Here is a 14,850-nt window from a genome sequence, read left to right as displayed (position 1 = left end):
GAGTCCTTTTGTACTATTGAAAAATGTGAATTCAACCAGGAATACACTTTTTTATTTTAGAGATATATGCCCCTTAAATGTTAATTTCATACAGGTTCCTTAACCAGAGTTTTTATTTCATATTCAGCACCCTTTTAAGTGTGGTGTTTCATCCACTGACTTATATTCCGTCCCTGGGCTAGTTTGCTAATCTGTGTGTATGAGGGTGCTTGTGTCCTTCTGCTGTCTGGGTGGGCTGTTTGTGTGGTCGTGTTAACACGTCTGGCGGGGAGAGGGGACCAACTCCAACCCAACCCATTGCATTTCTGCAGGGCTCTCATTCAGTGCTGATCATAGAGATGTTATTTCAACCACATATGCAGTGTTAGTTTTTAGAGCTGCATTAGAAAATCTAAAAGAAGTGGGTAAGACTAATTTAAATGTGTTTAATGTAACCTAATAATTTGTCCAGAATACTTTTAGAATTAATATGAAGCTATTTTAGAAATGTTAGTTATAGTGAGTTTTAAATGTGGTTAAATAAAAATAATCATTCATCCTCTTACCCACACCAGCTATATTTCAAATGCTCAGCAGCACCGTGTGACTGGTGGTTACTCTAATGAATAGCACTGCTCTCATCTTTGAAATGTTGGCCACACTTCAACCCTCAGACCCATAGATTTCCCTCCAGTTATGTCTCCTGGTTGCCTCATGGTGCACACTCCCCACATTTTTCTCTTTCTCTGGGAAGTTGTCTGTGTTTTCATTTCCATATTGTAGTCATGACTCCCAGAGCCCCAAGTCTAAGTGACAGCCATGGGATTTTATTTACTGCATTGTATTAGATTTCCAACCTTATGTTATTATTCATACTCTGAAATGATGTAAAAACAGATAACTGGGGAAATGCATAAGCAGGCCACGTCCCAGGGTTTCGTTGCAGGATACTGCTTTCTGCCTGCAACTCCGACTCAGTGTGTGGAATATAGTGTTTATGGCAACTAATAGGAACCACTCTTTAAATGCTTCAGCTAGAAAGAGATTTAATACAGGGACATAAACGCTTACAAACTTGCTCAAAGTGTTGGGAGAACAAAAGACTCCTGCCCTTTTGGCTTTATATAAAAGCCAAGCCATGTGGCTGTGAGAATGTAGGCACTGTGTTAGCATTTCTGCCGATGCCCAGAGGCTGGTGACTAGGCAGTGAAAGTGGGGGCCAGTGGCTGTGGACGCTTGAATGGGTACACGCCTCCCATTGGTAGAAACGAAATTGCATCCAGAACCCTGGACTGGATGGAAGGATGTCTGAGCTCTGGAAGGACCAGGCTTTTACTCAGCTACCCGTTAGCGTGACCTGGCTGCCAAACGGCTTCCATATCACTTGGTGCAGGCCCTTCTCCAGCTCGGGTTACTGGAAGCACACCCTGGGGCCCTGAGACCCCCTCTTCAGCATGGCACCATGTATGCTGTCATGGAGAATCTTTGTCCTTTTAGACGGTCAGATTCAAACATGGCGACTCTGATGGGAAGGATTGCTATGAAGAGAAAGTTGTCCAGTCAGATTTCTCGTTAGGAACCGATAGATGGCTACAAAGCAATGATTGATGCTTTTTCTTGGGTGGTAGTTACTGTTTCCTGATGGCAATTCCAAAAAGGGTTTTAGTGTTTTCTGGAGTAAATACGTGGTCCTGGAAGGATAACTAGTTTGAATTGGTAATGTGTGAAGTACTTTTCTTTCCCCAGTCCTGAAAGATGATGTACTTATGTCTCCTGCCTTGGCAGGCGGGCTCTTTCCCACTAGCGCCACCTGGGAAGCCCAGTTGATGTACTTCAGAAAGAACCCTGCAGTATATTATTATGATAACACATTTCCGCTTGAATCGGTGCTGTTGGCGTTACTTCTTTGGCAGGCCCTCCAGTCCTGTGTAAGGCCAAAGTAGGGTGAGGTGGGCTTCCCCCTTCCCTTCTCGGGGACCCTACCTCCTGGTTCTCTGCTGCTGAGTTCCTCGTCTGCCCCCATCGGCCACTGTGCAGGGTTAAACTGGGGTAAAGTGCTGCTTCCTGTGACGTGTGTTTAAGTGTTTGTCCCCTTTTTTCACCTGTAGGGCTCCTTGGTAATGGCCAGTCTAAGGGATTAGGACCAGCATCAGAACAGTCAGAGAATGAGAAGGACGATGCATCCCAAGTGTCCTCGACTAGCAACGATGTTAGTTCTTCAGATTTTGAAGAAGGGCCGTCGAGGAAAAGGTTAGTACCCAAGGCTGAACATATTCGTGCCTTAAACCAGGGACTTCAAACTAGGTGCCAGTTTTGTCCAAGTGGGAACAAACTTGGCCCCACTCACCCAATCTCCTGATTTTTTTCACATAGGAGCCAGAATTCTGGATTTTTGTATCAAATATCCTGGTTTCTAAATATTGTCCACTAATTATCATAAAAGATGAGTAAAACACACAAAAAATGGTATGAGCCAAACAAAACAAGTTCCTGCTGTAAAAATTGGCCAGAGAATTGCCAGTTTGTAATTCCTGCCTTTGCTGTTCATTTTAATTGATTTTCATCTTTGTATTCTTTAGTATATTAGATGGTATTTTGCCACTACTACAGAGATGTAAATATGAAGATTTAAATGTGGTGTTTCTAAAAAAAAAAATTTTCCCCTTGTCAGGAAAGCAAAATCCATTTGGTGTTAACCAAATAAGGAGGTGTGAAATCGGTTCATAGAATTAATTTACCAGCAGGTTAAAAAAATTTTTTTTTAGTGACTTTCCTAAATAAGCTTAAGATAGCTTGATCAGGAAGTTGGCTATGGTAGTTGGACAAGAGCTGTGGTTTCATGGTCAGACAGTGATAGTGACATTATATAATAACACTTTTAATTGAGTGTTTAAAAAACCCTTTTTTAGTTATCTGCCTTATTTCATGTCTCGTGTATGATGTGATTCCCCCCTGCCCCCATTTAGAATTTATATTTCATTTCATCCCATTTCCGTTCTCATACTCAGTGTTTTCCTGGATGACAAGATTAATTACTTGTTCTTAGAATCTGTTTGTTGGAGAGGATGGGAAAAGGGGAGGAAAATAATCCCCGGTCTGGACTTCTTTGTGTACCCTTTCTGTATACAGAGTTATAGTTAACTTTTCAGAAACCATCTTGATGTGTGTACCTAATGAAGAACTGAATTTGGCAGCAAAGACGATGGTAGCCATGTGTGGATACTTAAAAAGCTGTAATAGGTCTGCACTTTAGATCTGAAATTGCAGAGCCATTAGCTGCAAGCCTTTGTTTTCCTGTCGTGCAGTGTCTTCCTTTAGAAAACTCATGGTCTAGAGTCTGTGTTAATTTCTACCACCTTTATCTCTTGCTCCTCAACACTGCATCTTAGAAGGTGTCCTTGGATTTGTTTTTAGTACAGTTAGCAAGTGTGTATAAGAACTGTCTCTGCCAGTGTACTGGACCTTGTATGATTCTCTTTTTAAAGACACTTGGCTGAGTGTCTCAGTGGAAGCCTTTTATGTTTCAGATGCTCTGTGACAGAGATTCTGCCTCAATTTGAAAAGTGCATCATCACAAGAGCAAGGGGTTAAAGGATATGTTTTTATTTTTTTTCAATCACATTTGTAAACATATTGGAATGTGTAATAATACTATCCATGTTTCCGAACATGGGTGGGATGGCGGGGGGGGGCAGTTGTGTAGCTAATAGCATCATGTTCATCTGTGTTTGGAGAACAGAATTCTGTGATTGTGGTTGGAAGTGACAGTGACCAGTACTTTAGCTTTGTGGCTGGCCGTCACCTTCACCTCTGCTGGGATTGGTCAGCAAAGGGGTATGAAGACAAGGTCATCGAGCTTCATTCTCTTGGGGTGGGGGTGGGGGTGGGGGGCCCTTTGTCCCTGGCCCCGGGTGCCTTTCTCAGATGGTAGTGCTGCCGGCACGGGACTGCGGTGCTGTGTGGCAGCTGTGTGCAAATCAGTCAATTAGCTGTAATTCTCCGGGGGACCAGGAAAGAGAAACTTTGTTCCGGGGAACTTAGGGAAAACTTAACCCATTGCTAATCTGTTTAATTATTAGCGTGCTGAGTACCCTGTTTTACTGAATTAAGGATTCGTGACAGCGTTTTGGGGAGTTACGATCACACTCTACTAGTGAAATCTACCCAGGGATATAGGATAGATTCAGGTTTGACAGGTTAAGCTACATTCAGAGCTGGTCTGGGGTGGCCTGCATGGCAGAAGGGAGCTTTGTTGTTTATGAAGGGATAGTGTAGGTAGGGTATAAATGTCTTGTTGTGTTGCAGGGTACACAGCAAATAAAAAATAACTTTTACTACTTCCTGGCTTTAAAAGAGCTCATTTTGATTGCTTGTTGGTATTTAGCATGAACATTTAGTATAAACTATATGGTACATGCCCTGCCTTGTCAGGCAGATCCTAGGAACTGGAGTCGAGTTCCTGAAGCTTTGTCAGTTACTGTCACATTTCAGTGCCAACCTTCTTAAACATAATATACCTTTTTAAAGAAGTTATGTTGTGTCTGCTGATCCCAAGCCCAGAGTACCTACCTAAATGATAATTTTGAAATGTTGCTTCAAGCACTGGGCAGATTGTTGACTAGATTCTGCTTTTTACCTCATGTCTAAATTTCCCAAAAATACGCACGCAGAGAACATCTTCTATGACGGACTTTCTGCGAGAGAACACTTGAGTCCTAAAATTCCAGAGTCGTGGTTTATGTATTTATTTTGGAAAAAGTGTTACCTCTCTCTTTAGAATGATATGAATGCTTGCTTTTTTTGTACAATTAATTGCTCTTTTTTTAGGTACATGTTTTTAGGGTCACCAGTTAATAATGCCTTTTGTCTTGGTTACAGCGGGGGAAAGAAAGGGAATTTATGTGTTTGACTTTCTTAAGAAAAATTGAAATCTTAAGTGTAGACTATGCCAGCCTCAGTGTAGACCTTGCCCTAAATTTCCAGCCTGCAAGTTCAAGCAATTCCATTATCTGATAGATGCTTGTAACATGTTTAAGTCTTTAGTCAAAGCATCTCATATGTTTGCACTGTTAATTTTTAAGCTGTGTTTGCTCCTGTGTAGCTGCTGCCATTGGGTTTACTTAAGTTGGGGGTTTTTTGGCACATAGAAAGCAGTAGAATCTAGAGTTCCAAAGGACTTATTTTCCTGTATTGAGGGAAAAATAAAAGGAATCTCTTAGTTATTAAAAGGTCATCATCTGAAATTCCTGTTTATGAGAGGAAAAGCCAGCCTCTCTAGAAGGTCTTTGCCTGTCGGACGGGCGGAGCAGCTCAGCCATTGAGGGTCTGGAGGACTTGGCCCGGAGTGGGGGGGGGGGGCGCTCCTGGGTGTTGGTCTTCGGTTTCTTTTGATCATTGTGGTAGGTGAATTTGATGTTATGTTTAAAAATGATAGTACAGTGTAATCAGTTCTTACTGTTTAGAGGGACTTTCAGCATTTAATCAACCCCTTTGAATTTGTTGGTGGCCATACCTGGCTCCTTACCTCCGCCTTAAATGGCTTCTCCCATTACACTTGATTATCATCACATTTGGGTTTCCTGCAAGAAGTATCTGAATATCTTTTAGAAACCAGAATGGACAGCTTTTGTCAGTCAGGTGTGGATGGACTGTGAGAAAGTTGGAATGGTGCTTATGATCAGGATTGGGGGTGTCTGTGGTGGAAAGGTGTACAAAGAAGTGGATCAAGTGAAAGTGAAGTCTCTCAGTTGTGTCAGACTCTTTGTGACCCTGTGGACTGTAGCCCACCAGGCTTCTCAATCTATGGGATTCTCCAGGCAAGAATATTGGAATGGATTGCCATTTCCTTCTCCAGGGAATCTTCCCCACCCAGGGATTGAACCCAGGTCTCCCACATTGTAGGCAGACACTTTAACCTCTGAGCCACCAGGGACATTGGTCAAGGTGTACCTCTAAATGATGGTTCTCAGGGATGTGTCATGGGAACCTTGTATGTGGCTCACTGTCTAAGAGTGTGCGCGGGAGCTGTACCATGTGCCTTCTTCTGGTTTTGTCATCTCTTTGTTACATGCTCTTGGGCAGGCTCTGCAGTGTCACTGGGCCTCGGTTTCCTCATTTGTGAGATAGCTGTGATGACGGTAACCACTCCATGAGGGGTTTTGTGTCCTGAACAAGTTGATTCATGAAAAGCTCCCAGGTATATAATAAGGACTGTGTATGAGATACAGTGCTAGCTATCATCAGCCCCTATGACACATGAATTGCTGTATGGGAACATGCACACTCATTGAAGACTTCTCAGATGTGTTTTAGAGAGAGAGTTTGATTTATGCAAATTGTGATTCATGTCTTTTCTCCGTGGCACCACCATCACCACCGTCTGTGGGTTGATGGAAAAGTGTAGGAGTGTGTCCCTCTCTTTTTTTTAAGTTACTGAGTCACAGGAAGGACTGTAATGGTAGAGTGTGAATTTCTTCCATAAAGCTTGGTGTGACCAGGTATTTGCCTACACAGAGCAGGCATGAGGGGGCCAGGCTATAGTTTGTGAAGCCCTTTGGGGTGGTCCCTATTTTTAATAGTACTTAATACTAAGATGCCCTGACACACTTAGAAAAGCAAAGTACAGAAAGAGTAGTTTTTTTGAAAGAAGTGTGTACCATGTAGTTTTGTTTTTTGTTTTTTTTTGAAAAAAGTATGGACCATGCTTCTGTAGGGACAGAAATGTTTTCTTTTTGTTAAACAAAGAGCTGCTGTATTTTAGTTACTTAGGCCTTTGGTAGTACAAGAGTTATGGAGTTCAAAGACAGCCCTGCTCTAGGAGATTGGATTTTGAATGTGGAGCATTATTTTAAGTCTTAAGACGTGGTGATGTTTAAGTTTTGGAGATGAATATATGTTCAGGGTGATGAGAATTCCCCTAGGCTTTTAATGGGTATTCCTTTTATAGCTGAATTGTCAAATGTAAGTTTTTCTTATTTCTGTTCTGAGTTACTGTGTTAACATAAAATACTTCCGCTACCTCCAAGTTTAGGAGGAAGATAGACCCAAATGCATAGAATGCATAACACTTGCTTGGCAGCACTCAGTGTTAGAAGTAGGAGTTACTCAATGTGACCCTCTGTAAGAATTAGAATTTTCAAAGCCTTGATAGTTTCTACATATTTGTTGAACAGAATGCACTAGTAGTATAGTTTAATGTCAAATGCACTATTGAATTCAGACCATCTTGACTGAAACATATTTTCTTTTTACAGAAAATAGAAAAGGGGCAAAATTGAGGAATGAATATTATGTAGCACCTTTAAGAACCACACAAAATAATCTGTGGATTTAAATAAATGTAAATAATGTAAATAGAGCCAGGTCTAGCCTGCTTGCCTGCACAGTTTACCCACACAGTTCTCATTTCTGGTGCTCCTCTTCCCTTCCTTTTGATCTAAATGGATCAATGTGGATGCCAGTCAATCCACACCTGACTGACAATACCTGTTGTTTTCCATTGGGTTCTGGTTGTAGGGCTTTAACATTTCTAATCTCTGCTGGTGTTGGATGAATCTTTCAGGTTTTTTATGTCTGATATGGTCTTTCTTTCACCCTCACTTTAAAAAAAAATCTTTTTACTGGGGTTGTAGAATCACATGCAATTGTAAGAAATTCTCATTCATTTTTGGAAGGTATTTTTGCTGGGTATAAAATTGTAGGTCAATAGTTCCTCCTCCTCCCCTCCCCATGGAATTTGTTGAAGGTACAGCTCCACCATCTCCTGGCTTGTAGTGAGTGTCTGGCAAGAAGCCTGCTTCTAAAGGGTATTTGTTTTTGTTTTAATCTCTCGTGTAATTGGAGAAGGCAATGGCAACCCACTCCCGTATTTTGCCTGGAAAATCCCATGGACAGAGGAGCCTGGTGGGTTACAATCCATGGGGTTACAAAGAGTCAGACATGACTGAACACGCACCCCATCATGCAATATACTTTCATATAGTTTTCTTTGATTCTTGTGTTTGAGGTTCATGGAGCTTCTCAGTTCTGTAGACGTTATCAGTTCTGGAAAAGATTTCAGTAGCTACAGTTCGCATGTGTTCACCTGCTAGGATCTCAGGTGCATGTGTATCCAGGCGCTCCAGGTTGTTTCCACAGCTCATGGATGCTCTGTTCATTTTATTCCAGTCTTTTTTTTTTTCTCTGTGTATTTTTCTCTGTTCTCTCGTGGAACTTTTCCTTGGGTACTTCTGCACATGTGTTTTCACTACTGCTACTACTGCTAAGTCACTTCAGTCGTGTCCGACTCTGTGCAACCCCATAGACGGCAGCCCACCAGGCTCCCGTCCCTGAGATTCTCCAGGCAAGAACACTGGAGTGGGTTGCCATTTCCTTCTCCAGTGTGTGAAAGTAAAAAGTGAAAGTGAAGTCGCTCAGTCATGTCCGACTCCTAGTCCTCAGCAAGTACTTGAGGAGGGTCTTCAGCAGATTCCAGAGTTTTCTGTCTGGCTTTGGCCTCTTCAGTGCTCCATCCTGTACACTTTGATCCTCCCCGAAATCTCAATTCCTTCTCCCCAACTCAGGGATTCCTCTGGATTCTTTTTGCGTTCCCCTCCGTGTGCTCTGGCCTGAACATTGTCTCTGGGCAGTCATTTATGTGTCAGGAACCACAGTGTTTAGTTGTGTGATGCCCATTGTCTCGTGTGGACTTTCACTTCTTCAGGCCGGAGGGGGATTCCTGTCCCTGTCGCCCTGTCTTAGCCAGAAGCAGAAGTTCCTGTCTGTTCTTTGAATGTTGACTGAGAGAAACAGCACAGGAAATGTAACTACCATGTTTGCACTTTGTCTTAGTCACAGTCACAACCTTATGTTTGATTAGTCATCAAAAAAGAAAAAAAAGTGGATTGCATAAGGAGGCCCTGATGCAATCAAAGGGAAGATTTCAAAATAAAGAAGCAGTTGACTTATAAATAGAAAATCTAACTCCATCCAGAGCATGTTGGGAGTAGAAATTCATCTGAGGCCCTAACTGGCTTCTGTTTCAAGTGACTGTTCCGGATAAATCCATGATGACTTGGTGATGATAGTGGGCCCTTCCTCCATCCCTCTGAAGGTTATGCTTTTCACCTGGTTGTTGGGTTTCAGAGGCAAAGGAGGTGGTGCCTGCTCAGGGCATTCCTTCTCCTTTCCTGCTGTTCAAGCTTGGAGGGGAGATTGCATTTCTCAGCTCTATATACCCTGATTAAGTGGCCACTAAGGTGAACCTGAAGGTCGGTGACTCCACTTGAATGGTGGAGAGCTCCGGGAGCCAGAGTTCTCACTGTCCACTGCAGGGTGGCATGTGCTTGGCCCCCCCCATCGGTCATGCTTAGGTTCGTTCTTCCCTCTAGCATCATCTCCAGGCTTTGTTCAGACCTTTCCTATCCCACTCAGGATACTGGCAGGCATACTCTCCCGCATCCTCCTTGGTGACATGGGGCCTGGCCCTGGTGTCTGAGGAACCGTGGAAACTATTTTAACAATCAATATAACGTCTGACTGGTTTTGCACATGACATCATTTATGGAGGTTTATGGGATTCCCTGTTGCCTCTTTCTCTCTTGGAATTTTAACTGGCAGATTGTTACCTGTGTGGTGTGATTTGGGGGTTTCAGAACAATCTTCGGCATTGCTTTGGTTTACAAGAAGCAGACCCTTTCCTCATTTAATGAAGCATTTTGTGGAGTCCGCCCGTGTGTTGCTTGTCCATGTTAGGCCCTGTTGACTTTGCACATGACTAGTGTCCAAAAAAAGTGTATACAGTCTGTGAAATTCTCCAGGCCAGAATACTGGAGTGGGTAGCTGTTCTCTTCTTCAGCGGATCTTCCCAACTCAGGGATCAAACCCAGGTCTCCCACACTGCAGGTGGATTCTTTACCAGCTGAGCCACAAGGGAAGGCCAAAAAACAGGGAATGCTTTACAAATTTGCATGTTATCCTTTCACAGGGGCCATGCTAATTTTCTCTTTATCGTTCCAATTTTAGTATATGTGCTGCCAAAGAGAGCCATCAGGGAAGTCCCTCGCCACACACTTTATGGAGGTGCAGCCCAGATCTGCAGGAGGATCTGGGTGGCTGGGGAGGTGGGGTGGAGCACAGTTGGAGGAGGCAGCAGGTGGAGCTTGGAGGAATCTGGAACTGGGTGGGGACTGAGGTTCTTTGGTGACTGAGCAACCTTGGGCTCTTGTTTTCCAGGACCCTTCTGTGGAACGTACATGGATTTGTTTGGCCTAAATGGCAGGGTGGGTTGCAGGTTCCCTTTGGAATGTTTTCTTTGCACTCTCTACCCTGTGCTTCTAGCAAAGGCACACTCTCAGCACCCAGACCAGGATAAGCAGGGCTGAGGGTGCCCGTGTGCTTACTGCCCCCTGGCCTAAGCCTCTGTGTGTTATCCTGGATCGGAGAGGGGGGAGGCAGGAGCTGGAGGAAGGGTGTCATTTCTGATCCCCAGCTGACTCTCACTGGCCTGGCCTTCTTAGGGCTGGGGTTGGGAGGCCTGGGAAGTCAGGAGTGGAGGAGAGTGTCCCAGGGCTCCAGCCTCCTTACCTGCTTCCTCCAGCCCATCCTCTCCTGGGAGAACCTTTCTGCTGCTTCTCTGTTTTCCCCTTTCTGGCCCTGTGAACACGTGGCTTTAGCCTCGTGACCCCAACTCCTGACTTCATCTCTGGCCCAGCACTGTTCCTAGGTGTATTCCAGCACCAGGGCTCTCACAATCCATGAGGCCACCATCCCCAGGACCGGAAGGCAGCCTCCCAAGGCCTTGGTGTCTGTGAGATTTTCTAAACTGTTGGAGTGATGCAGAGTCCCTGCTGCTCCTGCTACTGCTGCTAAGTCACTTCAGTCGTGTCTGACTCTGCAACCCCGGAGACGGCAGCCCACCAGGCTCTCCCGTCCCTGGGATTCTCCAGGCAAGAACACTGGAGTGGGTTGCCATTTCCTTTTCCAATGCTGCTGCTGCTGCTGCTGCTGCTAAGTTGCTTCAGTCATGTCCGACTCTGTGCGACCCCATAGATGGCAGCCCACCAGGCTCCGCTATCCCTTGGATTCTCCAGGAAAGAACACTGGAGTGGGTTGCCATTTCCTTCTCCAATGCGTAAAAGTGAAAGTGAAGTCGCTCAGTCGTGTCCGACTCTTCGTGACCCCATGGACTTCAGCCTACCAGGCTCCTCCATCCATGGGATTTTCCAGGCAAGAGTACTGGAGTGGGGTGCCATCGCCTTTTCCGGCAGAGTCCCTGGGTAGCACGTAAATATGTGGAACTGTTGTGTATGCATGCCTGATGGCAGGTGACACCTCTTGATCTTATCAAGTGACAGCTGGGCCCGAGACATCACTAATTGATCCTCTCAGTTTAGATGGTTCTAAGGTGAGACATGTTTTTTTCTGGCGGTCTTTTAACTAGATCAACTGAATAGACTGGCAGCTCAGGCCCCTTGGAGAGCCTTTCTGTTGCTTGAAAGTGAAAGTGAACGTGAATTCGCTCAGTCGTATCTGACTCTTTGCGACCCCGTGGACTGTAGCCTATCAGGCTCCTCCATCCATGGGATTTTCCAGGCAAGAGTGCTGGAATGGGGTGCCATTTCCTTCTCCAGGGGATCTTCCTGACCCAGGAATCGAACCTGGGTCTCCCGCATTGCAGGCAGATGCTTTACTGTCTGAGCCACCCCCAATTTTTCTTCTTAACTCTCCATGCGAGAGACGGTCTTCCAAAAGAATTGGCCCTTAGCAGGGCAGCAGTGACAGGTATTTATGTGGCACTCACGGTGTGCTGGCTACTATTCTAAATATTCTAAATTGTTTCCACGTGTTAGTCCATTTGATTCTCTCAGCAGTTCTTTTGATGGGTCTTTGAACCTCATTCCCATATTATGAATGAGAAAACTGGGTCACAGAGAAGCGCTTGGGTGTGCTCTGCTAAGAGATGAAGCTCCCAGGTTATTTCAGGATCCAGTCGATGGTTTCTATACCTTGAGGGGAGTAGTAAAGAGCCCACTTGGACTGCTGGTGATGAAGAGAGGTAGATGAGCTCTGCTTTCAAAATACTTGGAGAGGCCCGAGGATGCTGTGTGTGTTAGTCACTCAGTCGTGTCTGACTCTTTGAGACCCTGTGGGCTGTAGCCTGCCAGGCGCCTCGGTCCATGGGATTCTCCAAGCAAGAATACTGGAGTGGGTTGCCATTTCCTTCTGCAGGGACGTTCCCGGCTCAGGGACTGCACTCAGGTCTCCTGCACTGCAGGCAGATCCTTTACCGTCTGAGCCACCAGGGAAGGATTCTGAGAGCCGGGCAAAGTGGTGCCTTTGTAAACCTCAGAGGAGTAGGAATCTCAGGAAAGCAGGGGCCAGAAGCACTTATTTCTTCAAGGTTCCAGTTGTTGCCAGGTCCCAGGTGGATCTCAGAGATGGTAGGTTCAGCCGTATTTTCTGCTGCAGGAAATCTCTACTCCAGAGAGAAGCAGCAGATCATTTCAAATGCAGCATGTGGAGCGCTGTGGAAGACATGACGTCTTTGGGACGCTACGGGGTGTCTACGGGAGTTGGGCCAACCTACAGCAAGGTGACACGAACACTTAGTTTTTCCTTCTGTAGACTCGTCACTCTTTTAGGCTGTAGATAGACCTTGTGGGGTACCCCTGTAACTTCCAGACAGAGGGTGTCGGGAGCCAGCTTCTTGGCCGAGATCACAAGGAGAGACAGTCCCAGTGCCCCGAGGGCAGTCAGCCCCCCCGCTGCTGTGGTGGCAGAGCGTCCATCCTGCGCCAAGCATGCTGGGTGGAGGGCTGCGTGCTGCTGGAGCAGACCTGTGGAAGCAGGGTGAGGCTGAGCCTTGAGGCCTCCTGGGGTCTCTGTGCTCTGTAGCAGGCTGCTTCTGGAAGGCCTGACATGACCAGAGGGCTGCAGGGGGCAGGATGCATTTACTAACTTCTGTGCTAACACTTCCTAATGTTTCTATACCAACACGTTTGAGAGAAGAGGTTAGTTGCTGTTTTGAAGGGGCCCCTGTGGTTGTGGGGGTAAAATGTCAGGCACCAGTCCAGTTTTTCTGTCTCACAGATGCCTCAGGATTGCCACCATCGTAGTAGATCTAAGCAGTCATCTGTACTGAGAGTGGGGTGCACCCCACACCCCACCCTGCCTTTCCTGGGCCCACAGAGAGGATGCAGTGGGCTGAGGGTGGGTGGGCTTCACCTTGGAACAGCCTAGGGAGGCAGCCTTGCCCTTGCAACAACTCAGGTAGTTCTTTAAATTAAACACAGTGATGTATCACGGTAATGTAGGTGGGCGCCTGCTGAGCTTTAGCTCGATAAGCCAGGATGTGCTGAGAGTCGGGGAACACATGTCAGCTGGGTGCAGGTTGAACCGACAGCGTTGGCTTCTCTCGATGAGAAGAGGGAGCCTGTGGCCTCGCTGTCCTCACCGCCTCCAGGGCATCTTGCTGACCCTCGGGTGGAACCCAGGTCTCCTGTGTTGCAGGCAGGTTCTTTACCACTGAGCCTTCAAGGGAGCCCTAGTTCTTGTTTTGAACCAAAGGAAGAATTGATGTAAACCTAAGAGGGTCTTGGCTGATCGGAAAGGGAGTTGGAGGTATTTGAAAGATACTACTGTTTTTTCTGGTTTTGATTAGGAGACTATTAGAATAAATTAATGTTGACTCCATCCTTTCTTAACTTTTAAAGTGATGATGGAATTTCCACTTTGAAGCGTATGTTAAAGCACCATGTATCTGGCCTGGGTAATTTGGGGTTGGGGCAGCATTTTGCATTTGGAGTAATAGAGTGTGGAAGTGTAAAGCGGGGAGAGGTGCATCTTTCCGGCAGTGTGCAGTTTATTTTCAAATTTACTGTTAATTCTTACCTTCCTGGGGAGAAGCAAGTGGCGACCCACTCCAGTATCCTTGCGTAGAAAATCCCACGAACAGAGGAAGCTGGTGGGCTACCATCCATGGGGTCACAAAAAGAGTCAGACATGACGTAGCATATGTGCAAATGCTAACTACCTTCCTGGAACTGTGTATTAAGCTTTTTCATTAGTAAAACTGGGCCCCTCTTTCCTTAATTCATTATTTTTCCTGCTAGACAGGCGTTCAGTGTAGAGGCATGTTTGTAGATGCTTAGTTCTTGTGCATGAGCGCGTTCCTCTCTCCTAAGAGGTCAGTTCACGTGGGCTTCAGTGTCAAGGAAGAAATGGGAACACGGAGGCTGCCCCAGAGCATGTGTGTCCTCTGCAGAGTTAGAGATGGACAAGACCCCTTTGATTTAATTGGTCATTAGTTGTTGCCCAGGACAGATCATTAGATACTTGTGGGAAGGGCAGCTGCTCCCAGAATTTTCTTGAGGTTTCTGGTAAGCACACAGGTTTCTGTCGCATTTATTTGTTCTAAGAAAACTGGTAGAACTTCATTTGAGGCAGTTTTATTTCGGCTGTGGCCATTTCCTTTATCTGTTACCTCGGAGATCTGATTGCTTGGATATCACTTCCACCTCCCATGCAAATGATGGTTTAGGATGCTTTGTGGTTGCCATGGAAACTGGGTACCAGTTTCCTTCCTTCCTCTTCTAGGGACTTACCTATTTTCAATAGGAATATCTCTGTCACGTGCTTTTCTCCTCCTTGCCTTTTATTACCCCCAAAGGGCAAATATAAACACGCCCCTGATCTTTTCAGTGGTATCTGACCCTCCCAGAAACATCTTACCAGTTCATAAGTTGTCCTTGATGAAATTGAGAGCAAACACGGAGACACTGGTTCCAGACGTCTCACATGAAAGGCACTAGGTGCTGGGTTTGGAGCCACCTCGTTTGCAAAGGGGGTGACAGCCGTTAGTGTCACTTGTGGTTCACACGTGAGTGCTTGTGC

General features: G+C 45.6%; 1 non-coding gene across 1 annotated transcript; it reads right to left on the bottom strand.

Annotated features, from left to right (window-relative positions):
- Positions 1–9,898: 9,898 nt before the first annotated feature.
- Positions 9,899–10,003, bottom strand: LOC138069857 (U6 spliceosomal RNA). The gene has a single exon (XR_011144124.1). It is a non-coding gene; the product is annotated as a U6 spliceosomal RNA (small nuclear RNA).
- Between the last annotated feature and the right edge of the window lie 4,847 nt (positions 10,004–14,850).

The sequence above is a fragment of the Capricornis sumatraensis genome, chromosome 22 (assembly GCF_032405125.1).
Source record: "Capricornis sumatraensis isolate serow.1 chromosome 22, serow.2, whole genome shotgun sequence".
NCBI lineage: Eukaryota > Metazoa > Chordata > Mammalia > Artiodactyla > Bovidae > Capricornis > Capricornis sumatraensis.
The sequence above is the reverse complement of the archived record's forward strand: the minus strand, read 5'-3'. Positions and strand labels throughout refer to the sequence as shown.